The sequence below is a fragment of the Glycine max genome, chromosome 13, assembly GCF_000004515.6.
Source record: "Glycine max cultivar Williams 82 chromosome 13, Glycine_max_v4.0, whole genome shotgun sequence".
Taxonomy (NCBI): domain Eukaryota; kingdom Viridiplantae; phylum Streptophyta; class Magnoliopsida; order Fabales; family Fabaceae; genus Glycine; species Glycine max.
This window is the reverse complement of record NC_038249.2, coordinates 4,307,112-4,333,575: the sequence shown is the minus strand read 5'-3', so window position 1 is coordinate 4,333,575 and position 26,464 is coordinate 4,307,112. Positions and strand designations below refer to the sequence as shown.

The window sequence follows — 26,464 nt, the reverse complement described above, 5'->3', positions numbered from 1 at the left end:
CCAAGTATTGAACTCTCAGGGAACTTGTTTTACTTGGTTAAGCTGTGATTCAACAAATAAGCGTCTTGTGATAAAAGTTTGGTGTGTGGTATGGACAAGTATGTAAAATAAACTATTCAAAAGCAAGTAAAGGTGAGTAGTGGTGTGTGAAGACAGATAGACAACTTGTTGGTCTTCCTACTAGGTGGATGATCGAGGACGTACCCGAATCAAATAAACATTAAAATGCAGTAACTAGGAAGTGATCCTAGGTCGTTTGACAACGAGCAATGAAAAACCAAATGTTCATAATATACTAGCAGCAACAGTAACAATGGGGGGGATTGTTTGTTGTGTGAATTAAAGAACAAGCAAACTGGAATACGAAATTAATAATAGTAAAAACGTGTTGTTTCCTCTGATTCAGAAGTCATTCTCTTGTCCTTGGTCATGAAGAATTCGTCTCTAATAGTTAACCACTTAATCCAACCCTATTTTAATTTACTAAGCGAAAATCAATTTAGGGTTGTCAATATGTGATTAAGCAACACATACACCAATTAACCCCTTGTTCATTAAGCATGAACGCAGTTTAAGCACAGAGGCAATTAATCGAACACGAAGCGTGCACAGAATAACAGAACGCATGTGGGTTTATTGGTGAAGGGAAACTGCCAGGAAACCACATTATAAACAAAACCTCGAAGAGAGTTAAGCTTCATCCTCAGAGGGAAACAACACCAGAAATTTAGCCTTCCATAATTTCAACCAAAAACAGAAAACGCAATTAAAGCTAAAGGCAGAAACGTAAATGAAACTGGAAATAGAAAAGAGAATGAAACTAAAGCAGAAACGTAAATGAAACTAAAGGCAGACGAAGAAATAAAAACGAAATTGCAATTAGAAGCAGAGAATGGAAAAATGCATTACGTGAACAGTAACAATAAGCTCAGAAAACGTAAAACCCTAAACCCTATGCTCTAAATAATAGCTAATAGAATAACCTTCTTTACACGAATCCCAAGGCTGCTATTTAAAAGGGTCACTCAGAGTCACTGGGCCCTATTACATTATTCTGGCCCAAAACGAAATAAACAATGAATAACATAAAATAAAATTGCAATTTCCTAATTAAAAATTAACTAAGGTAAATGTTGCTTTATTTGCCCTCTTTAAGTCCACAACCAAAATCCGGATTAAGCCCAATGCTTCATTAATTCCTGAAATTAGATTGAAAACATAAAATTAGCTGAATGGGCCCAAGTATTAAAACTGCCTAATTAATTTGACAATTAAGACCAATCGGTAATTAAAATGGTGCAAAAAGGGATTAAGAAATAGGAGAAAATAATGGCACATCAAAACCCCCCATACTTAGCCTTTTGCACTCCTGGGCAAAATGAAACAAAGAACAAAATCCAAGGATATCAAAGAGAGACAAATAAAAGCATTCACATATTTCTCAATAAACATCAAGGAATGAAAGGAATGGGTAACATCTACATCTAACATGAAGAGATCCGAAGAGTCAAGACATTCATGAAAATCATCCAAGCAACCCAATCATGGCAGAATAGTTAATTAGCTCAAGAATGAAAAGTGATAAAGCCTCACAAGATATACACTCTATCTCTCAAGTGTCTAGGCTACTATTTACCCTCAAAGCACCCATGAAAACCAACACCACATAAACTTGGCAAGATGCTAAAATTGACAATCAACCTATAAACGCAAGCACATGAGGATCAAAAGGTCTTTTAAGGTTGTAATGGGGCCAAGGACAAGGTAGGGAAAAATATGGAATAAGTAGCTAAGTCACAAAGGAATAGAGGAGCAATGGGGAATAAGTGCACATAAAAAAAAATAAGAAAACCTAAAGATAAAATTTAAACACAAAGAGTAGAACCAAGAGTCTCATCAATCTTTTTCCATTTAAGATCTTATTCACTCAACTTTATTGCTTATCTTTTTCTTTTTTACGAATTGATTCATCTGAAATTTTTTTTTTACTCTATAGCATTTGAGAAACAACATCTCATTCAGCATGTCCAACATTTAACCAATATACAATGTACATCAAGTATGGCCCAAAATGCATCATGAAGCATAGCCAACAAAACATGTTATCCAATGAAACAACCCCCCCCCCCCCCCCACACTTATTCCCAAAACAATTCCAAAGCTCCAAAATTCCGTAAGGGTAAGGTGATATCATGGTTTTTCACTTAAGGCTTGTAGTGAGCTTCAAAACAAGGAAAGGGAAACAAGTCTCAAAAGGGCTATCAAAGGAATTAATTCAAGGTAAGTCCATTTGGCTAGAGGCTTATAAGAACAAAATTGCCTAAATCATTTCCAAATATGCATGTGAATTAGGAAGCATCAACAAGAATCAAGCCAAGGCTATTGTTCAAGCAATCAATGGGGCAAAACACACCAAATGATTATGATGATGGATGGCTCAAATTCTCACAAAGGTAAACTTATCACTTTCGAATTGAGCTTTCAAAACTATCATGACATGTAGAGGAAAATCAAGGATTTCAAATCACAAAATGTCAAGAGACTTTTATTTTCAAAACAATTACCCATTTCTTAAACATATCCTATAATTCAAAGAAAAACATGCAAAGTTGTATATGCAAACAGAATTGACCTAAACTAGAAAAAAAATTTAACACAACTAACAAAATTAACAAAACCAACAAAACTAGCAAACCCCCCCCCCCCCCCATACTTAAACAACACATTGTCCTCAATGTAGCACAATTTAAAGATTAAAAGCAATTAAACCATCAAATAGAATCGAACAAGTGTAATAAAAGCAAAGAAGGAGATGGGAAAAGAAGAACTCCCTAAGTCATGGTGGAGGAAGAGTAGGATGGAGTAAGGAAGTCTCTTCCACCACTACGTCCACTAAAGAAGGGTTTGTGAGGAATGGCTTAAGTCGGTGTTCGTTGACCTTGAATCTCTTATTTGTGGAGTCGCTTTTGATCTCAATTGTACCATAAGGAAAAACATTAGTAACAACAAAAGGACCAACCCACTTAGACCTTAACTTACCACTCATGAGCCCAAGCCTAGAATTATACAATAACACTTTTTGCCCAACCATGAAGTCCTTCTTAATTATCATGCTATCATGGAACTTCTTGGTCTTTTCTTTGTAGAACTTGACATTCTCGTAGGCTTCTAGGCAGATCTCATCTAACTCACTCAGCTACAACTTTCTTTCCTCACCAGCTTGATCCATAGAGAAGTTGCAGGTCTTCACTGCCCAGTATGCTTTGTGCTCAATCTCCACTGGAAGATGACATGCCTTTCCAAAGACAACCCGATAAGGAGACATTCCTATGGGTGCTTTGTAGGCAGTCCGATGTGCCCAAAGAGCATCATCAAGCCTGGTACTCCAATCTTTCCTACTTGGCTGCACAATCTTCTCTAAAATTCTCTTGATCTCCCTATTAGAAATTTATGCCTGTCCATTGGTTTGGGGGAGGTATGGTGTGGATACTCTGTGTACAACCCCGTACTTTTTAAGCAAGGCATGCATTGATTTCTTGCAAAAATGGGTTCCTTGATCACTAACGATTGCTTTAGGTACTCCAAACCTGCAAAACAGATTAGACCTGACAAAATCTGCAACAACCTTAGCATCATTAGTTCTAGTGGGCTTGGCTTCCACCCATTTTGAAACATAATCAACTGCAAGGAGAATGTAAACATAACCAAAAGAGACAGGAAAAGGGCCCATGAAATCTATGCCCCAGACATCAAACACCTCACAGAATAGCATGGGTTGCTGAGGCATTTGTTGTTGCCATGAAATCCCACTTCCTGCTCTCTGACATTACTCACAAGTGTTACAAATCTTCCACGCATCTTTAAAGATGGTGGGCCAATAAAAGCCATAGTCAAGCACTATGCGAGCTGTCCTTTGAACACCCAGATGACCTCCCGGTGCGGAAGAATGACAGAACTGCAAGACTGAGTCAGACTCATGATCTAGAATGCATCGTTTAATGACCTGATGACTGCACAATTTCCACAAGTAGGGGTCATCCCAAATAAAATGCTTAGCATCACTTTTAATTTTATCTTTTTGGGCCTTAAATGCTAAAGGAGGAAAAACAGAAGCAACTAAATAATTGACAATGTTAGCAAACCAGGGAGTAGAAGAAGAATCAGAAATACTATACAATATATACAAATGATCATCCGGGAAATCATCCCGAATGGGTGAGTCCGCATCAGACACATGTTCAATCCGACTCAAATGATCAGCAACTAAATTTTGTGCTTCACTCTTATCAGGGATCTCCAAGTCAAACTCTTGGAGCCAGAGCATCCATCGGATCAACCTAGGCTTCGAATCAGCCTTCTTCAACAAGTACTTTAGAGCTGCATGGTCAGTGTAAACAATAATGCGAGTACCAAGCAAATAATAATGAATTTTGCAAGAGCAAAAACTATGGCTAGTAGCTCTTTCTCAGTAGTAGTATAATTCGCTTGGGCAGCATCTAAAGTCCTAGAAGCATAATATATCACCCTAGGCAATTTATCATTTTTCTAAGCAAGTACAGCCCCTAATGCATAATTTGATGCATCACACATAAGCTCAAAAGGAGTTGTCCTATCGGGTGCCTGGATGATGGGGGTGGTAGTCAGTGCTCTTTTCAGGCAATCAAAAGCCTCTTTGCATTTATCATTAAAGTCAAACTCCACCTCCTTTTGCAACAAGTTGGACAGTGGAAGGGCTACTTTGCTAAAATCTCTTATAAAGCGCCTGTAGAATACTGCATGACCAAGAAAAGATTGCACCTCTCGCACACAAGAGGGGTAAGGCAATTGTGATATAACAGAAATTTTTGCAGAATCTACTTCAATGCCCTTATTGGAAATAATGTGGCCTAAAACTATACCTTGCTTAACCATAAAATGACATTTTTCAAAACCTTTTCCAGACTATTCAAGCAATCATCAAAAGAAGATCCATATACAGTGAAATCATCCATAAACACCTCTATGCAATTTTCTAAAAAATCACTGAAAATACTGATCATGCACCGTTGGAAGGTACCAGGGGCATTGCACAGGCCGAAGGGCATCCTCCTATAGGCAAAAGTGTCGAAGGGGCAGGTGAATGTGGTTTTTTCCTGATCCTCAAGAGCAATAGTGATTTGCATATAACCAGAAAAACCATCAAGGAAATAGTAGTGAGATTTACCTGCTAGGCGTTCAAGCATCTGGTCAATGAATGGGAGGGGAAAATGGTCCTTTTTGGTAACCTGGTTCAGCCTCCTATAGTCGATGCAGACTCTCCAACTGCTCTACACCCGAGTAGGAATTAGCTCCTCTTTCTCATTTTTTATCACGGTGAGGCCGGTTTTCTTCGGGACTACCTGGACGGGACTCACCCATTGGCTGTCGAAGATAGGATAAATGATTCCAGCTTGCAAAAGCTTGGTTATCTCCTTCTTCACTACATCAAGAATCACCGGGTTGAGTCTTCTCTGTGGTTGTCTTACTGGGTTAGCCCCATCCTCTAAATTTATTTGATGCATACATGTGGATGGGCAAATACCAAGAATGTCCGCCAGGGTCCAGCCTATAGCCCTCTTATGCTTCTTGAGAACAGATAACAACTTCTCCTCTTGCTCATCAACAAGGGAGGCAGATATAATTACTGGAAAACTTTTGCTATCATCCAAGTAAGCATATTTTAAATTTGATGGCAAAGGCTTCAATTTTGGTGTGGCCGACTAGGTAGTGGTAGAAAGAGATGGTTTCTCAGCCTGTACCTCATAAAGAAAGTCAGCGGTATGTGTACTTCCTGAAACATGGTTAGTTCTATCTGACTCTATAAAATCAATCTCAAGAGGTAAAACATCACTAGACATGTAATCAATATCAATTTCAGATTCACTCTCAGCATCAAATTCATACATATGATCAAGTACAATTTCAGACTCAGTGCATGAAGAGTGACAGGCATGCAGATTAGAATAAAGATCAGTCATGTATTCATCAACAACATGGTCAATTACTTTAGCACGAAATACATAAAGATCTTCATATGGGTGTTTCATAGCATCCAGAATATTAAAATGAACAGTTATATCACCAAACTCCATAGATAGTGTACCTGCATATGCATCTATCTTAGTTCTAGCAGTTTTCATAAAGGGTCTGCCTAGAATGATGGGAACTGATCCTTGAGAAAATCCTTCCTCCATTGATGCAAGCTCCACTGGAGCTTGTAGGCCTAGGATCTTCTTCATCAATGGATTCCATTGCTTCTTGGAGGATGAATGGCAGTGGAATGAAGAAAGGAAGAGAGAGAGGAGACGCCACTTCAAGGAGAAGATGAGTCTAGAAGAAGCTCACCACCATAGGAGGCCATGGATAAGAGCTTGGAGGAAGAAGGAGATGAATGAAGGGAGAGGGAGAGAAGAGCACGAAATTTTGTGCTCTAAATGAGCTTTGAAATCTGAAGTTTAATATTCAAATGATCAAAGTTGAAAAAAATGCACACACATGACCTCTATTTAAAGCCCAAGTGTCACACAAAATTGGAGGGAAATTCAAATTTCACTTGAATTTGAAATTGAGTTTGTGGAGCCAAACTTTGGAGCCAAAATTTCACTAATTATGATTAGTGAATTTTAGTTATGGTTCAGCCCACTAATCCAAGATCAATTCCAAGATTCTCCACTAAGTGTGCTTAGGTGTCTTGAGGCATGAAAAGCATGAAGGACATGCACAAAGTGTGACTATATGATGTGGCAATGGGGTGTAGTAAGCAAATGCTCACCTCCCCCTCTAAAATTTAATTGGATTGGGCTTCTACCAATTCAATTAAATTTATTTCCAACCACACACATCAAATATCCACTTAGTGCATGTGAAATTACAAAACTACCCCTAATACAAAAACTAGTCTAGGTGCCCTAAAATACAAGGGCTGAAAAATCCTATATTTCTAGGGTACCCTACCTACATTATGGAGCCCTAAATACAAGGCCCAAAAATAATGAAACCTTAATCTAATATTTACAAAGATAAGTGGGCTCGTACTTAGTCCATGGGCTCGAAATCTACCCTAAGGCTCATAAGAACCCTAGGGCCTTCTCTTGCATCTCTGGCCCAATCTACTTGGAGTTTTTCTATCCAATGCCCTTGCGGGGTAGGATTGCATCATCCATATTCAAAATTTAAAAATCAACAGGGAAAATCAGTTCGTCAACTCTAACTAAGACATCCTTTATGAAACCAACAGGATAGGCAACACTTCTATTAGCTAAATGAATTACCACATCAGTTGACTGCAAAGGACCTAGAGATAGAGAATTAAAAATAGACAGAGGCATAACACTAACAGAAGCTCCTAAATCTAGCACAGCATTGTCAAACTTATTGTTCCCTATAATACAAGGTATGCTGAATGTACCTGGATCTTTACATTTTTCAGGGATTTGGGGGACAGATTTACCAATCAATGCGGAGACATTTCTGCCCATGTTGATTCTTTCACTTCCTTTAAGCTTCCACTTATTAGTGCACAGCTCCTTCAAGAATTTAGCATATCTTGGAATTTGCTTTATTGCATCAAGCAGAGGTATGTTTACCTCTACTTTTCTAAATGTTTCCAAGATCTCCTTCTCTGCCTCTTCCATTTTTTTGTTGGTAATTGCTCCTGGAGGGAATGGAAGAGGGATATGTTGCTTCTGCAATTCAGAATTACCAGTGGAAGATTCACCTGCACAGAAATTGTTAGGTAATTTACTCTTTAAATTTTTGTCATCATCTTTTTCTGGAGTAGATTAAAGTCGGGCAGGTTCATTTGCGGATGAGGAAGGTGCTACTGGCTGAGGTCCTTGACACTGTTTCCCTGATCTCAATGAAATGGCACTCACATTTTTCGGATTTTATACAGATTGAGAAGGCAGCTTATCAGAATTCTGGGACTATTGTTGATTTAACTGTGTAGCCAATTGTCCCATCTGATTAGTTAAGCTCTAAATGGAGGCTCTGGTCTCTTGTTGAAACTGCATGTTTTGCATAGTCATTTGCCTCACAAGTTCTTCAAGGGACGGTTGCGAAGGAGCCTCAACTGTTTGTTGTTTCTAGGGCTGTTGTTGTTGTTGGATTGGTGGAGGAACATATGTTCTGCTTGGGCCAGCAGCATTTTGGAAGGAAAGAGTAGGCTGTTGTTGTTGTTGTTGAGGGCTAGACCATCTGAGATTAGGGTGATTCCTCCAGCCGGGATTGTATCTGTTGCTGGAAAGGTCATAATTGTTCTGCTGTGGTTGATTTTGCTGCTGAGGTTGAGGAGGTCTATTGTAAATGTTTGCAGCATAAGCTTCAGGTTGCTCAATTGCTCCAGGTTGTTGCATAGAAGGGCAAAGGTCTGTATGGTGGTCAGCAGAGAAGCATAAATCGCAGACTCTTGCGACAGGTATAGATTTCTGATTCAAGGCCAGTTGGGTTACCAGGTTAACCAAGGTATCTAGCTTACCTTCAAGCTTCTTGGTTTCAACTGATGAAGATGAATTCGTGGCTACTTCATGCACTCCTCTAATGACAATAGCATCATTTCTGGCACTAAATTGCTGGGAGTTGGAAGCCATCTTCTCAATTAAATTCCTGGTTTTAGCAGGGGTCATGTCTCCAAGGGCTCCCCCACTGGAAGCATCTATCATGCTTCTCTTCATGTTACTGAGTCCTTCATAAAAATATTGGAGAAGAAGTTGCTCTGAAATCTGGTGGTGAGGGCAACTGGCACATAGTTTTTTAAATCTCTCCCAGTATTCATATAGGCTCTCTCCATTGAGTTGTCTAATGCCTGAAATATCCTTTCTGATGGTCGTGGTCCTGGAAGCAAGGAAAAAATTTTCTAAAAATACTCTCTTGAGGTCATCCCAGCTTGTGATGGACCGTGGAGCAAGGTAATAAAGCTAGTCCTTTGTCACTCCCTCTAAAGAATGAGGAAAGGCCTTCAGAAATATGTGATCCTCCTGGACATCTGGTGGTTTCATGGTGGAGCAGACAATATGGAATTCTTTCAAATGTTTGTGCGGGTCTTCACCTGCAAGGCCATGAAACTTTGGAAGCAAATGGATTAGTCCATTTTTAAGAACATACGGGACATCCTCATCAGGGTATTGGATGCACAAGCTTTCGTAGGTGAAATCAGGTGCAGCCATTTCCCTTAAAGTCCTCTCACAAGGTGGTGGTTGCGCCATGTTCTCAGAATGTTTAAAATCAGAATCAAAATGCTCGAAATTGTAATGCTCAAAATCAGGATGTTCAAAATCACCAATAACAGAATGCACAGACTCACCGGTAACAGAATGCTCAGGATGCTCAAAAGGTATAAAATGATGCCTAACTAATCTATGAAATGTCCTATCTATCTCAGGATCAAAGGGTTGTAAGTCAGATGGATTACCTCTAGTCATACACTACATTCAGCATGCACAACTAGTTGCCTTCTCATGCAAGTAACAGTGTAGGTTTGAACTACAACTACCATTAAATGATATCCAAATGACTTGAAATTTTGTGAGCAACCTTATAAAATGGTGATAAGATAGCACACAAAATTTCAAACAAAAATTCAAAGTCTAACTATAGAATCTAAAAATGATAAGTTAAGAAAAATAAGAGAATAATACTTGGAAAATAAAAAGCTTTTGACAGAATCGCAATTTTTGGAAGAAGGAGACCTAAGCCGGCCTATGGCCCACTGCTTAGGCATAGGAAATTTTTTTCTACCCCAAATACAGATATAATAATAGTGATTCTGATAACCGGAGCAAAAGTTATGATCGTTTGAAGTTTTGACAAAAATCAAATTTGCTACTTTTTGCGAACTTTCAAATCTGACCAAACTAAGGGCTCTAGCTATTTTTCCCACAAAATATGTGAAATTCTGATACTGGGGACAGATGTCGTACCGGATGTCACGACATCACGCTTCAGAACATGCAGATCGTATGTGTCCGTATGAACAGATTTAAGCAAGTAAATAACACAAGAGAATTGTTAACCCAGTTCGGTGCAACCTCACCTACCTCTGGGGGCTACCAAGCCAGGGAGGAAATCCACTAAAATAGTGTTAGTTCAAGGTCTAACAGCCACTGTTTACAACCTTCTCACCTAACCACTACCCGTGCAATCTCTACCTAAGAGCCACTCTTAGATATGAGAACCCCGCTCACTCCCTCTCAATCACACTCCCGTGTTTACAAATAAATCAAAGACACACCAGAGATCAACTCTGAACAAAAGGGATCAACCCTACACACTAGAGATCAACTCTACACACTAGAGATCAACTCTACACACACAGGTCCAACACTTGATGTTAGGGTACCATCAAGGTGGCTCACAAAACACTCAAGTCCCAAAACTCACAAAATAACTCTTCAATCCCGGACTTGGTACAGAACTCGTGCAGCCTCCATGTTTATATAGCAATGTGCGTTTCTGGGCTGCAACGGCTTGTGCTGGAGGAGATCTATCATTCTTCCTGAAAATCTGCAGTTAAAGAACTAAAAGATACAGTTTGATCTTTTAGTTTTTATCTTTAATCTTTAATCCCTGAACGAACTCTTCTACTTTGAAATTCGAACTTTAATAATCTTTTAATTCGTTCCAGAAGATAGATCATCTTATCTCTTGCTAACTGCACAATAATCTGTTAAAGATATAACAGATTTATGTGTCCAGTATTTTCGGGCCAGATGTCAGGACATCGTGTCCGACATCGTGGATTCTGCAGCTTCAATTCTTCATTTGACATTTTATCTTGACTTATGCATTGTGCAGCAACTCCAGTATTTTCGGGCAGGATGTCAGGACATTGTATCCGACATCGTGGATCCTGCAACTTCAATTCTTCATTTGACATTTTATCTTGCCTTGTGCATTGTGCAGCCCGATCTTATTCCTTGACATAACGTTGGACATCATGTGCAGCAACTCCAGCTTTCCTTCATTGTCTAAGTGCTTATGTTTTAACAAAATCTTAGCCAATCTTTTAAAACTCAGTAGAGCTAAGCACTAACAATCTCCCCCTTTGGCAAATTTTGTCTAAAACATACTTAGACACTTCCTGAGCAGGTACGAGCAGTTATGCAAGTGGGATCAGCAACTTTCATTATCAGAGTAATCAAGCACAGCGGAAATTCTTCAAGTTGCAAATCTACAAGTCTTCTCCAGGATGTCAAGACATCTCACGTGACATCAGCTTTCTGCTTCTGCTCCCCCTGTCTTCATGCTTACTGCAGCATCTTCTGTCGGCTACTAGTCTTTCCAGGATGTCAAGACATCTCTTGTGACATCCGCTTTCTGCTCCCCCTGTCTTCATGCTCTTGCTACTAGTAGCTTACATCAGTCATCATCAGCAGCAGTCTCCCCCTCAAAATCATATTCATACAACTCCCCCTCAAAATCATGAATCATGCATACATCGTATCCTACTGCCATACATCGTATCAATCATGCATAATACTACTATTGCATACATAGTGTCCTACTACTCAAAATCATGCATAATAGCAAGCATCATACTATTACTCCCCCTTTTTAGACAGAATTTGACAAAAGTAGAATGCATGAACTTAAGGTGCAAATATTACAGACCAATAACTAGTAATTGTTCAAGGGACAGCCCCTTTAGCTAGTAAAAGTAAAAAGCAAAAATAGAGGTCTGATGGTCATGGGGTGGCTTCAGAATCATCATCATCATCTGGATCTGTATCCTCTGCTGCATCTTCCTCTTCCTCAGCAGCTTCTTCTTCTTCCTCGGCTGCTTCTTCCTCTTCTTCAGCTGCTTCACCATCTTCCTCAGCTGCTTCACCATCATCAATGCCACTTTCTGAGAGCCTTTTGATCAGCCGTTCCAGCTCCATCTTCTTCTCTGTGTTGGCTTTGATGGTTGCTTCCAGCACCTTGCATGTGTCCTTGAGTTCAGCAATCAAGGCATCCTTGGACACAGCACCTGAAGCAGCTTTCCCTGATGTCGAGACAATGTCTGGGACATGTGTCCCCTCAAACAGTTTGTAGTGCAGGGATAGAGGAGATTCTCTCTTCATCACAGAGTCAGTGTAGTTTAAAATATTGGGGTGTTGACTCAACATAATGCCACACAATACAGTAGGGAAGGCAATGGGTAATTTGACAGCAAAAGATTCTGAATGCTTAACAGTTTGATCAAAAATATAGTTTCCAAAATTAAATTTGGACTTGGTTCCAACAGCATACAGAAATTTACCCAAACCTGTGGCAACAGTGGAAGTATGATTGGTGGGTACCCAGTTTGCAGCGCCAATCCTATGCAGAATTGCATACTTCACACTCAGCTTCCCTGCAGAAAGCTTCCCTTTCTTTGGCCAATGCTGGACTCGTTTGGCAGTGATTTCCTTGGCAATTTGATGTTCAGAGACAGCAATATCCACCACTCCATCTGTTGGTCTGTCCAGGAATTTGTTGATCACAGCAGGGGAGAATCTAACACATTTTCCTCTGACAAACACTCTTTGATACTCATCACTCTTTCTGTTTGTTATGTCAGAGGGAATGTTGACAATGAATTCCTTGACTAGACTCTCATAGCAGTCTCCCAACTTGGTGACAGTTTTCAGCAGTCCAGCAGCCTTGATGAGGTCCATTATCTCCTTGCAATCCAAGGCATCTCTTCCCAGTTCTCTTTCAACCGCAAGTCTGCGTTGATACACATATTTCCACTTTTCAACATTGCCAATGGAGTGGAAAGAGATGTTGTCCAGTGGTGCATCAGGAACATTCTCAGGCAACTTTCTCCCAGATTTCTTGGCCCTCTTTGATGTCGAGACATCTAGTTCGACATCATCATCAGAATCAGATGAGGAAATTTCTTTCCTCTTCTTGGAAGGAATTGCGACTTTGCTTCGTCTGGATGAGGTAGGAGTGATTGGAGTGCTTTTCTTCTGGGCCATAGTCTTGATTCGTCCTGACCTCTTAATGGGGGTTTTTCCTTTTCGGCTTTGTAATCGTTCTGCAATGCCAGGTGCCAATTTGTTGGCGATGGGTTCCTCATCAGATTCTACCTCTTCTAGGTCAATGAGGTCACCTGGAGCAGGTTCTGGTGCCCGTGGTGCAGGGGTCTCCTCTGTGGCTTGATCATCTTCCTCTGTTGATCTCTCTTTGCTGGGGGAAGAGAGTACTTCAGCATTTGGGCCGGAAGATGTTGGAACATCTTTCTCAACATCAGGCACAGAAACATTCGGGGTGGAAGATGTTGGGACATCTTCATCAGCTTCAGGGACAGCAACATCTGGGGTGGAGGATGTTGGAACATCTTTCTCAGCATCAGGAACAGAGGCGTCTTTCAAAATGCTACTCACAATACTGCGGATTTTCTTGTCCATCTCCGTGTCTACTTCCCTAGGACTTGTTGCAAGGCTAGGGTTTTCAGCAATCTTCACTCCCTGTTGTCTTCTGGGAACCAGTTTCTCAGGGACAGAAGCTTGACCAGGAATTATTTGTATGGGTTGGATGTTGAATTCTGGTTGTTCCTGGTGCGGAGATGATGGTACAGAGGGTGAACCAGGAGCTGAAGTTTCTTTTGGTGAGGTAGCCATGGAAAAGCAGAGCGTTTGGAATGATTTCGTAAATTTCTGAGAGCTGTTGGGGAATGCAGAAAACGAGATTAACACGAAAATATAAGTTTGAATGAGGAATGTAGAGGGACGTGTGAAGCAACGGTCGAATTTGCTTTGGTTCAGTAGTGAACGTGCTATTAATGTTAAGTGATTCATTTGGGCACGTTCAGATATCAGTAGTTGCTACAATTCCTCTAGCAGACAAATGCCCAGCTTGCCCCTCAGTTTTTCAAACTGTTTTGCATCCAATGCCTTTGTGAAAATATCTGCTATTTGTTCCTCAGTGTCAACATGCTCCAGTGTGATAACTTTATCATCAACAAGCTCTCTAATATAGTGATGTCTAATGTCAATGTGCTTGGTTATGCTATGCTGAACAGGATTTTTAGAAATATTAATAGCACTCAAGTTGTCACAGTATAATGTCATGACATCTTGTTCGACATTGTACTCCTTCAGCATCTGCTTCATCCAAACTAGTTGTGAACAGCTGCTTCCTGCTGCAATATACTCTGCTTCTGCAGTAGATAGGGACACACAGTTCTGCTTCTTGCTGAACCAAGAAATAAGATTGTTGCCCAGATAGAAGCATCCACCAGAAGTGCTTTTTCTGTCATCTGCACTTCCAGCCCAATCAGCATCACAATACCCAACCAGCATTGAATCTGAACAATGATAGTACATAATCCCATAGTCACTGGTGCCATTTACATATTTTAGGATTCTCTTTACTTGAGTCAAGTGACTTATCTTAGGATTGGCTTGATATCTTGCACAAACACCTACTGCATAGGTGATGTCAGGTCTGCTAGCTGTTAAATATAGTAAGCTCCCTATCATGCTTCTGTACAGACTTTGATCAACACTGGTGCCAGCTTCATCTTTTGACAGCTTCAAGTGAGTAGGTGCAGGTGTTCTTTTATGGCTGGCATTCTCCATCCCAAACTTCTTGACAATGTTCTTTGCATACTTGCTTTGTGAGAGGAATATGGAGTCTTCCATCTGCTTCACTTGAAGTCCCAGAAAATAAGTCAGCTCTCCAACAAGACTCATCTCAAATTCAGATTGCATCTGTTGAACAAAATGTCGAAGCATCTCATTCGACATCCCTCCAAACACAATGTCATCAACATATATCTGTGCTATCATCAAGTTTTCAGCATCTTGTTTGACAAAGAGAGTCTTGTCAATTCCTCCCTTCCTATACCCTTGCTGAGTAAGGAACTCTGTTAGCCTTTCATACCAAGCTCTTGGAGCTTGCTTCAATCCATAGAGAGCCTTCTTGAGCCTGTATACATGATCTGGATGAGCTGGATCTACAAATCCCTTTGGCTGCTCCACATAGGCTTCTTCATTCAGGTATCCATTCAGAAATGCGCTCTTCACATCCATTTGGTACAGCTTGAATTTGAGGATGCAAGCTACACCAAGTAACAATCTGATGGACTCAAGTCTAGCAACTGGGGCAAACGTTTCATCAAAGTCTACACCTTCAATCTGAGTGTAGCCTTGAGCAACAAGTCTGGCCTTGTTTCTGGTTATAACACCTTCTTCATTGGTTTTGTTCTTGAAGATCCACTTGGTGCCAATCACATTAGTTCCCTCGGGTCTCGGAACTAGCTCCCAGACTTTATTCCTTTTGAATTGCTCCAATTCTTCTTGCATAGCATTGATCCAGAACTCATCAGTCAGTGCCTCTTTCACATTCTTGGGCTCAATTTTGGAGACAAAACATGAGTTGGAGACAATCTCAATCTCCCTTGATCTTGTAGTGACTCCTCTGTTTGGATCTCCTATAATCAGCTCCTTGGGGTGCATCTTCTGGATTCTAATGGAAGGTCTCTTGTCAGGTTGGTTGATGTTGATTCATCTGTAGCAGAATCAGAGTTTTCTGCATTTTCTTCACTTTTAGCTGTATCTGCTACATTGTCTCCCGATGTTCTGACATCTTCTTCGACATCCTGCTTTCTTGTTGGAGTTAGATCATCAACAACCACATTGATGGATTCCATCATAGTTCTGGTTCTGGAGTTGAATACTCTATATGCTCTGCTGTTTGTAGAGTATCCCAGGAATATTCCTGCATCACTCTTGGGATCCATCTTTCTCCTTTGCTCTCTATCTGCCAAAATGTAACATGGGCTTCCAAAGATGTGAAAGTGCTTGACAGTTGGCTTCCTCCCTTTCCAGATTTCATACAGTGTGGTTGAAGTCCCTCTTCTAAGTGTGACTCTGTTGTGGATGTAGCATGCTGTGTTCATGGCTTCAGCCCAGAGATTATAGGGAAGTTCTTTGGCATGAAGCATGACCCTAGCAGCCTCTTGCAAAGTCCTGTTTTTCCTTTCAACTATGCCATTTTGCTGTGGTGTCATGGCTGCAGAGAACTCATGAGTGATGCCTTCAGATGTGCAGTATTCATTAAACTTGCTGTTTTCAAACTCTCTGCCATGGTCACTCCTGATTCTCTTGATCACACAGTCTTTTTCTCTTTGAAGTCTTAGACTCAACTCCTTAAATACTTCAAAGGTGTCTGATTTCTCTCTGATAAAGTTGACCCAGGTAAATCTGGAGAAATCATCCACAACCACATAGGCATACCTCTTTCCTCCAAGGCTTTCAACTTGCATAGGCCCCATCAAGTCCATGTGAAGTAGTTCCAGCACCCTGGAAGTGGTCTGATGTTGAAGCTTCTGGTGGGACATCTTGACTTGCTTTCCAATCTGACATTCACCACAGATTCTGCCTTCTTCTATTTTCAGATTGGGAATGCCTCTAACAGCACCTTTGTCAATGATTTTCTTCATGCCTCTTAAGTGCAGATGTCCAAATCTTTGATGCCATATTCTGACTTCATCTTCTTTGGAGGATAGACATGTGGAGGAGTAACTGGTTTCTTGAGGTGTCCATAGGTAGCAATTGTCCTTTGATCTGCTGCCCTTCATTAGAACTTCACTCTTCTCATTTGTCACCAAGCATTCTGACTTTGTGAAGTTTACATTGAATCCTTCATCACACAGCTGACTGATGCTGATCAAGTTTGCAGTCAGTCCCTTCACCAGCAGTACTTTGTCCAGACTAGGAAGTCCATCATGGACTAGCTTTCCCATTCCAGTGATCTTTCCTTTAGAACCATCTCCAAATGTCACATAGCTAGTGGAGCAAGGTTCAATGTTCACCAGGAATTCTTTGACTCCTTTCATTTGTCTGGAACAGCCGCTATCTAGGTACCAATCTTCTTTAGCTGATGCTCTAAGTGAAGTATGAACAACAAGACTAACAGTCTTGTGTTTTGGAACCCACATCATCTTCCTTCCACTACTGCTCCCTTGAGTTCCATGATGTGGATGGCCATGTAAATGATAGCAAAAGGGCTTTATGTGACCATACCTGCCACAGTAGTGACACCTCCACTTCTTTCTTTTGCTCCTTTTCTGCTGCGTTCCATGATGTCGAGACCGATGTTGTGACATCGTGGCTCCAGTGCTGTTTTTGGCAGGAACAAATTCTGTCATGGTTGTTCTGCCAGCAGACTTACGATTAAATCCAAGTCCTCTCTGGTTTCCAACATTCTTCCCAAGCTGTAGCACTTCATCAAGCACATCTGAGCCTTTATTCAGCATCTTTATTGACTTTGTCATATTTTCCAGTTTAGAATTCAGAAAGCCAATTTCTCCTTTAAGTTCAGAGATTTCCTCTTCATGTGCCTCCTTCTCAGCCTCCAGATTTGCAATGACCTTCTTCAGTTGTGCTTCTTGCTGAAGAATCTTCTCACTTTTGATGCATAGTTTTCTATAGGATGTAGCAAGCTCATCAAAAGTGATTTCACTGTCTGTATCACTTGAATCTTCAGCAGATTCAAATCTCCCAGTGAGTGCATTCACATCTCTGTCAGAGTCACTTTCTTGTTCACTCTCTGTATCATCTGACCGACTTACAGAAAGACCTTTCCTCTGCTTCTTGAGATGAGTGGGACATTCAGCTTTGATGTGTCCAAAGCCTTCACACCCACGGCATTGAATTCCTTTGCTGTGACTGGGCTTTTCATCTGACCTTTTCTTGTATTCACTACCTTTCCTGATGTCGAAAGGGATGTTCTGGACATGTGGTTTCTGCCTCCTGTCCATTCTGTTCATCACTTTGTTGAACTGTTTTCCAAGGAGCACAACTGCATTAGTCAGACCTTCATCAGTATCCAGGTCATACTCATCTTCTTCTCTTTCATCATTGGACACGAACGCCAGATTCTTGCTCTTCTTTTCAGCCCTATCCGAGAGTCCTAGCTCAAAGGTTTGAAGGGAACCAATGAGTTCATCTACTCTCATGTTGCAAATGTCTTGGGCCTCCTCTATTGCAGTGACTTTCATGTCAAATCTCTTAGGCAAGGATCTGAGGATCTTTCTCACCAGCTTTTCATCTGTCATCCTCTCTCCCAAGGCAGTGCAAGCATTGGCAATTTCAAGAATGTTCATGTGGAAGTCATGAATACATTCTTCCTCCTTCATCTTCAGATTTTCGAATTTTGTGGCCAATAGTTGCAATCTGGACATCTTCACTTTGGAGGTTCCTTCATGAGTGGTTTTCAGGATCTCCCAAGCATCCTTGGCCACTGTACATGTGTTGATCAGTCTGAAGATATTCTTGTCAACTCCATTGAATAGAGCATTCAAAGCTTTGGAGTTTCCAAGTGCCAATTCGTCTTCTTCTTTAGTCCAGTCTTCTTCTGGCTTCAATTCATCAGTGGGCTTTCCTTCTGTGTCCAGCATCTTGGGATGTTCCCAGCCTTTGATGACAGCTTTCCAGGTTCTGCTATCCAGTGATTTGAGGAAGGCCACCATTCTTGCTTTCCAGTATTCATAGTTGCTTCCATCAAGAATTGGTGGTCTGTTCACTGGTCCTCCTTCTTTCTCCATGTTCATCAGAATTTATCTCCCTAGATCTCACTCAGTGATTTCGAGTGCCTGCTCTGATACCAATTGAAATTCTGATACTGGGGACAGATGTCGTACCGGATGTCACGACATCACGCTTCAGAACATGCAGATCGTATGTGTCCGTATGAACAGATTTAAGCAAGTAAATAACACAAGAGAATTGTTAACCCAGTTCGGTGCAACCTCACCTACCTCTGGGGGCTACCAAGCCAGGGAGGAAATCCACTAAAATAGTGTTAGTTCAAGGTCTAACAGCCACTGTTTACAACCTTCTCACCTAACCACTACCCGTGCAATCTCTACCTAAGAGCCACTCTTAGATATGAGAACCCCGCTCACTCCCTCTCAATCACACTCCCGTGTTTACAAATAAATCAAAGACACACCAGAGATCAACTCTGAACAAAAGGGATCAACCCTACACACTAGAGATCAACTCTACACACTAGAGATCAACTCTACACACACAGGTCCAACACTTGATGTTAGGGTACCATCAAGGTGGCTCACAAAACACTCAAGTCCCAAAACTCACAAAATAACTCTTCAATCCCGGACTTGGTACAGAACTCGTGCAGCCTCCATGTTTATATAGCAATGTGCGTTTCTGGGCTGCAACGGCTTGTGCTGGAGGAGATCTATCATTCTTCCTGAAAATCTGCAGTTAAAGAACTAAAAGATACAGTTTGATCTTTTAGTTTTTATCTTTAATCTTTAATCCCTGAACGAACTCTTCTACTTTGAAATTCGAACTTTAATAATCTTTTAATTCGTTCCAGAAGATAGATCATCTTATCTCTTGCTAACTGCACAATAATCTGTTAAAGATATAACAGATTTATGTGTCCAGTATTTTCGGGCCAGATGTCAGGACATCGTGTCCGACATCGTGGATTCTGCAGCTTCAATTCTTCATTTGACATTTTATCTTGACTTATGCATTGTGCAGCAACTCCAGTATTTTCGGGCAGGATGTCAGGACATTGTATCCGACATCGTGGATCCTGCAACTTCAATTCTTCATTTGACATTTTATCTTGCCTTGTGCATTGTGCAGCCGTTGGACATCATGTGCAGCAACTCCAGCTTTCCTTCATTGTCTAAGTGCTTATGTTTTAACAAAATCTTAGCCAATCTTTTAAAACTCAGTAGAGCTAAGCACTAACAATATGGATCAAAAGAAGTGACCACAAAAAAATTCAGCCAAAAATAACAACTATAGCTACCAAAACAAAAAATCCTAATTAATTCAGCAAGGGTGGTCTCTAAAATCTGTCGCTAAGGGATTTCCACTACTACCCTGTTTTCCAGTTCAACAAAAGTGGTCGTTGAATCCGTCGCAAAGCACTATTCACAGCAAAACACCAAAACTGAAACAGGGGAAGCTCTGAATGGCAAAACTAAAACAGAACACACACTAAACAAAATAACAAGGTACTAAACAACACTAACACAACACTAACACAACACGAAAGAATTAAACACTAACACAAGAATTAAACACTAACGTGACACTAGCTATTATGAACCTTTGGACACTGCTCCCCATCAATGGTGCCAAATTTGATCGAGGCCTACCCAAATAAAATAAACATTAAAATGCAGTAACTAGGAAGTGACCCTAGGTCGTTTCCCAATGAGAAATGATAAACCAAATGTTCATAATATACTAGCAGTAACAGTAACAATGGGGGGGTTGTTTGTTGTGTGAATTAAAGAACAAGCGAACTGGAATACGAAATTAATAATAGTAAAAATGTGTTGTTTCCTCTGATTCAGAAGCCATTCTCTTGTCCTTGGTCATGAAGAATTTGTCCCTAACAGTTAACCACTTAATCCAACCCTATTTTAATTTACTAAGCGAAAATCAATTTAGGGCTGTCAATATGTGATTAAGCAACACATACACCAATTAACCCCTTGTTCATTAAGCATGAACGCAGTTTAAGCACAGAGGCAATTAATCGAACACGAAACGTGCACAGATTAACAGAACGCATGTGGGTTTATTGGTGAAGGGAAAACTGCCAGGAAACCACATTATAAACATCAAAATAATTTCAACCAAAATCCCAAGGCTGCTATTTAAAAGGGTCACTCAGAGTCACTGGGCCCTATTACATTATTCTAGCCCAAAACAAAATAAACACTGAACAACATAAAATAAAATTGCAATTTCCAAATTAAAAATTAACTAAGGTAAACGTTGCTTTATTTGCCCTCTTTAAGTCCACGACCAAAATCCGGATTAAGCCCAATGCTTCATTAATTCCTGAAATTAGATTGAAAACATCAAATTAGCTGAATGGGCCCAAGTAATAAAACTGCCTTATTAATTTGACAATTAAGACAAATCAGTAATTAAAATGGTGCAAAAAGGGATTAAGAAATAGGAGAAAATAATGGCACATCATTGGACTAATGTTACTAAGGATGTTCTCTACCTAATAATGTTCATGTGTTCTATGTTGTCTCCTGGACTACTAAACCCCGATGTCTCGCGCATGTTTAGCCTAATCCTAATCAACCATCATCCTCATATGTCTCTTATTGGACTAAACTTAACCAGAACCGCATTAATACATAACATACCAAAAACTAAGTTATCGTACCCCGATGTCTCGTGAAAATACGATAAGCTAGCCCCGTCCTATCAAGTTCTATGGATCAAACCATTTCCCAATGTTGAGTGACCCTAACTAAGCATGTAGTTGCATGATCAAGGCAAAGGCACACTAGAATTAAGTGTAGAAGCAAGCTTCATGATGATGAAGCAAGCTTCATGATGATGAACCAAGCAATTTTGATGATGCCAAAAGCCCAAGTGATTGATTCAAGATTGATTCAAGACTTCAAGATCAAGCATCAAAAATCCAATCCAAGATTCAAGAGAAGAAATCAAGAAGCAACAAGTCAAGACTTCATATAGGATAAGTATTAAAAGAATTTTTCAAAAACCAAATAGCACAGTTTTGTTTTACAAAAGAATTTTCTCAAATTTTCTAAGTTACCAGAGTGATTACTCTCTGGTAATTGATTATCTGTTATCAGTAATCGATTACCAGTGACCAGTTTGATTTTCAAAATGTTTTCAAAAGATTTGTAATGTTCCAAAATAATTTTCAAATAGTGTAATCGATTACACTATATTAGTAATCGATTACAAGTGAATCTGAACGTTGGAATTCAAATCCAATTCTGAAGAGTCACAACTTTTCATAAAATACATTGTGTAATCGATTACACCATTGTGGTAATCAATTACCAGTGAATAGTTTTAAAGAAAAAGTCAAGAGTTATAACTCTTAACATGGTTTTCTCAAAAGTCATAACTCTTCCAGTGGTTTCTTTGACCAGACATGAAGAGTCTATAAAAGCATGACTTTGGCACATGTTCAAAATAGATATAATATATTCTTCCAAACAATCCTTTTTCACAATCTTTCTCTAACCCTTGCCCATTGCTTTTTCTTTTCCAAAAAGCTTTCTAAACTTTGTTTTCAAAACTTTGTTTTTATACAAGTGCAAATTCTACAGAAAACAAAAGGGTGTTATCTTTTCTTCCTTCTCCCTCTTGCCAAAAGATTCAAAGGACTAACCGCCTGAGAATTCTTTTGATTCTTCCTTCTCCCTCTAGCCAAAAGACTCAAAGGACTAACCGCCTGAGAATTCTTTTGATTCTTCCTCTTCCCTTTAAACAGAAGATTTCAAAGGACTAACCGCCTAAGATATCTTTTGTTTCCCCTTTACAAATATTCAAGGGACTAACCGCCTGAGAATTCTTTGTCTTAACACATTGGAGGGTACATCCTTTGTGGTACAAGTAGAGGGTACATCTACTTGGGTTGTAATACTGAGAACAAGATAGGGTACATCTCTTGTGGATCAGTTCAAGTGGAGGGTACATCCACTTGGTTGTTCAAAGAGAACAAGGGAGGGTACATCCCTTGTGGATCTTTGCTTGTAAAGGATTTTACAAGGTTATTGTAAATCTCAAGAACTGGTGGTTGCTTGGGGACTGGATGTAGGCACGGGTTGTTTCCGAACCAGTATAAATCTTGTGTTTGTCTTCTTCTTCCCTACACTCTTTACTTTTCCGCTGTGTACTTTTATTTCCGCTTTACTTTTGTCTAAGTTATTGTTTTTGTTCTTTACTTCCTCATAACTTAGTAGTAAAGCCTAATTGAATCTAGTAATATTAAGAAGGATAATTTTTAATTAGTCAAGACACATTAATAATTAATTCAACCCCCCCCCCCTTCTTAATTATTCCAAGGCCACTTAATCCAACATTAAGTACTGATAGCACAGTGAACACATAAAACATCATTAGATAAATATGAAAATATTTACATCAAGTACCCCATAGGAAGAACCAACTGAGGATTTAGCTCTCCATAGCAGGGAAGCTTCTTTTACAACAATGAAAAGAGAAAATGAAAGACTGAAGAAGTACAAGTAGTGGGGGTGTCTCCTCCACCTCTAGAAACCTCACAATCACTCGAAATCTCATCCAAAGCTCCGCAAGATGGCTTCCTTGTCAAGCTCCACTATCTCTTAGTCTCTCCACAGCCAAAACTAAAAACAAAAAAAAAAAAACTACTTCCAAATTTGAGATTTCAGCTTAAATGGGCAATCCTGTCGGTGGCCGCACGCTTAGCGAGATCATCGCTCGCTTAGCGTGCATAACTGGCTTTTGGCTTAGCGCCAGTCTTCTCGCTCAACCTTGAGGATGCAACCAGTGTGCTTAGCGAGTTAACACTCGCTCAGCACTTCTGTACAGCTCATCCTTCTTCCAGAGTCTTCTATGCGCTTAGCCAACGGATGTCGCGCTTAGCGGATGGCTCCCTCAGCGCGTGAAACGGCTTAGCGAATCAATAAATTCTGCACTTCACCAATCTTTCCCATTTTACCTAAAATTGAAATGGAATGATCATTAAATACAAAAATTGGGATACTAAGTACTGATTAACTATATTAACAAAAAGTAATTACAATACTACAAAAAGAACTATAAATGGGAGGAGTTGTATACAATTTACAACATTTTCTTACAAAAAGTTAGTCGTATTAACCGACTAACAAACTCCCCCAAATTTACAGTTTTGCTTGTCCTCAAGCAAATAAAGAACAGCTCACTAGTCCCCAAGTGATAAAAACATGCAGTGATTAATTACAAGGGTGTGTGGTTCACAAAATAATAATCACATGATAACAAATGAAACATAATGCCTTTATCAATTGCTTTTCACAAGGCATGCAATTTTTCAGAGAAAAGAACATGTTAGTAAGCAACACAACTAAATGAAGCTAGGCAGGAGACAGATTTCATGGAAAGATGCTTAACCAATGTCTCACGGCCACTGTTTCACTCAAGCACATGTGTTTAAGCTATTCAGAAATAACAACTAACAAGAGGTCCAATCTTTGTACTTCATCTCTTGTCATAAAGTTAGAAATGCACAAATTGAATTAGAGGGACTTTTCTTGGCTTGTAGTGAGGCTGGTCTACAAAAAATATTGGTTTTTCTAGGATGCCAAAGCTTGAATTCTAAGAGAGCACAAATCCTAGACTTTCCCAATTTGTTTTTTCAATCCACTTAGCTCACTCACTAGCCTTTCACTTGACTTTGTTCTAACAAAACACACACTTATTTGAACTCCTCTCCCCCCCCCCCCCCCCCGCCCCCCTTTTTAACACATAAAACATTTTATTAATTTGTTGTGTGTGTTGTTGTTTCTTACCTTTAAAATTAACCACCTAACAAACTCCCCCAAATTTAGGACAAATTTGTCTTAAACCAATGTGCTCTCCTAAAACCTAAGCAAGGTAAATGGAGATGACAATTCAAAGCTCAAGGTTCAATTTGACAATTACAATTCAACTCAAAGATGGGTGCAAATGATATAATCATTGATAAATAGGTAAGTTTTTTTTTCAAGTGGCTTGTATATACAACAATGGCCTTCATCATATCCAAATTCATGCATTTCATTCTAAAATTCAGAGATTGATACAAAAATCATTGCTTTATGCTAGTCGTTCTCTCAACAATTAAGTTTACACTCTCACTGGGTTATGGTTCAAGCTTTTCTTTCACAATCAATCTGTCCACTGACTAACATTTCTAATTGTGAGCCTACTTTCCTGTTCTTTCTATCTAACATACATGCTCATTCAAAACTTATGATTTAACACATGCTTCATCCATTCATGCAATCAACTCACAACACCAATTTCAAAAAAATATAACTATGTTTGCATTGCATACTCAGAGAATCAAGTCAAACTGTTCAGTATGCTTCAGGACATGCATACTAATTATCCACAACAAAAGTATGTAAACATAAGTATAAACCAATATCACAAAAAAAATGTACTGAAGGCATAATAATTATAATATTTATCAAAAAAACAAGAACAGGAATTTAAAACTCATGTGACTGGTCCTGCTGCTAAGTGTCCTCCTCATTTGTAAATTGTAACACCGGAGTGACTGGAGGGGTGGTAGTCAGTCTCAGGACAGGTGTGACAGGGTCATCTGGCATCTCAAGCACTGGGGTAAGAGGGTCTGTTGCTTGCTAAGGATAAGGTAGATCCACCACTAGTGAGGGTGGATTTGTTATAACCTATGGTATCCTCTCAGGAGTAGCAGCCTCCTATCTCGTCTGTGTCCCGCCTGCCTCATCAGCCTCATAAACAAATGGCTCGGGGACTGTGGCCTCAGAGGATGCATCCTTCACCTTCTGAGGTACCTGAGCTGTGGGACCTCCACCTTCCCTCACAAGAAAAGGCTGCGCTCTTGGCCAGGCTACCTTCTCCATAAACTGCTCCACTGTCATAATGGGTTTTTGTAGAGCCACATCCTGTAGGCTCTGCATTACCAATATCTACCCCTGATATAGACTCTGAAGCATGGACTCTATGTGTTGTGAGCCCTAGGTAGATGGGCCTGGAGGTGCTCGTGCTGGGGTAGCAGATGTGGCTGGAGCTGGTGGAGTAGAAGAAGGAACATCAGCTGGTCTTGCCCTTGCCTTCCTTGCCCCTCTGAAATTAACTGTAAGATCACCCAAATTCCAACAGTTCTTTTTAATGTAGGCCAAATTAATGGCTAGGCTCAGGCTCTCGTAGGTCAAACTATCAGAAGTAACTCCTCTAGCTCTGCAGAGAGCAGTAATCAAGGCTGGAAATTCGAGCCTAGAGGAGTTTGATTGAGCAATAGAAGAAATTTGACCCGAGATAAGGGTGCCAATGTTCATATCCATATGGGTTACTAAGCCGTAAACCAACCTAGCTCTATCCATTTTTAAATCTGATGTGTGGGATGTGGGAGCTAGGTTGGAGTAAGATAGGACACTCCAAGTTTAGGCCAATGTGGTCAAGTCCTTTCTGAGGAGCTTCCATGGCTAGCCTTCAATGTTTAGAACAAAACCCTTGCAGGGAATACATAGTCTAGCCTCTATCTCTTGAGGATTAGACCTCAACCTATAGAATCTAGAGTATATGGGTAGGGTCACCCCCTCCTCTAGTACCACTGGTGTCTCAAGGAATTCATTGAGGTTGTCTGCATCAATCTTTATCAAATTTCCTCTTACTCGTGCTTGCTTGGACGACTGATGATGCAATCCTACCCCCCAAGGGCATTGGATAGAAGACTCCAAGAAGATTGGGCCAAAGATGCAAGAGAAGGTCCTAGGGTTCTCATGAGCCTTAGGGTAGATTTTGGGCTCATAGGCTAAGTTTAAGCCCACTTATCTTTGTACATATTAGATTAAGGTTTCATTAATTTTGGTCCTTGTATTTAGGGCGCCATATTATAGGTAGGGTACCCTAGAAATATAGGATTTTTCAGCCCTTGTATTTTAGGGCACCTAGACTAGTTTTTGTATTAAGGGTAGTTTTGTAAT

The 26,464-nt window shown here is 40.1% G+C and overlaps 1 non-coding gene across 1 annotated transcript; it reads left to right on the top strand.

Annotated features, from left to right (window-relative positions):
* The first annotated feature begins 8,736 nt into the window (after positions 1–8,736).
* Positions 8,737–8,843, top strand: LOC112998913 (small nucleolar RNA R71). Its single transcript, XR_003264092.1, has one exon. It is a non-coding gene; the product is annotated as a small nucleolar RNA R71 (small nucleolar RNA).
* The last annotated feature ends 17,621 nt before the right edge of the window (positions 8,844–26,464 follow it).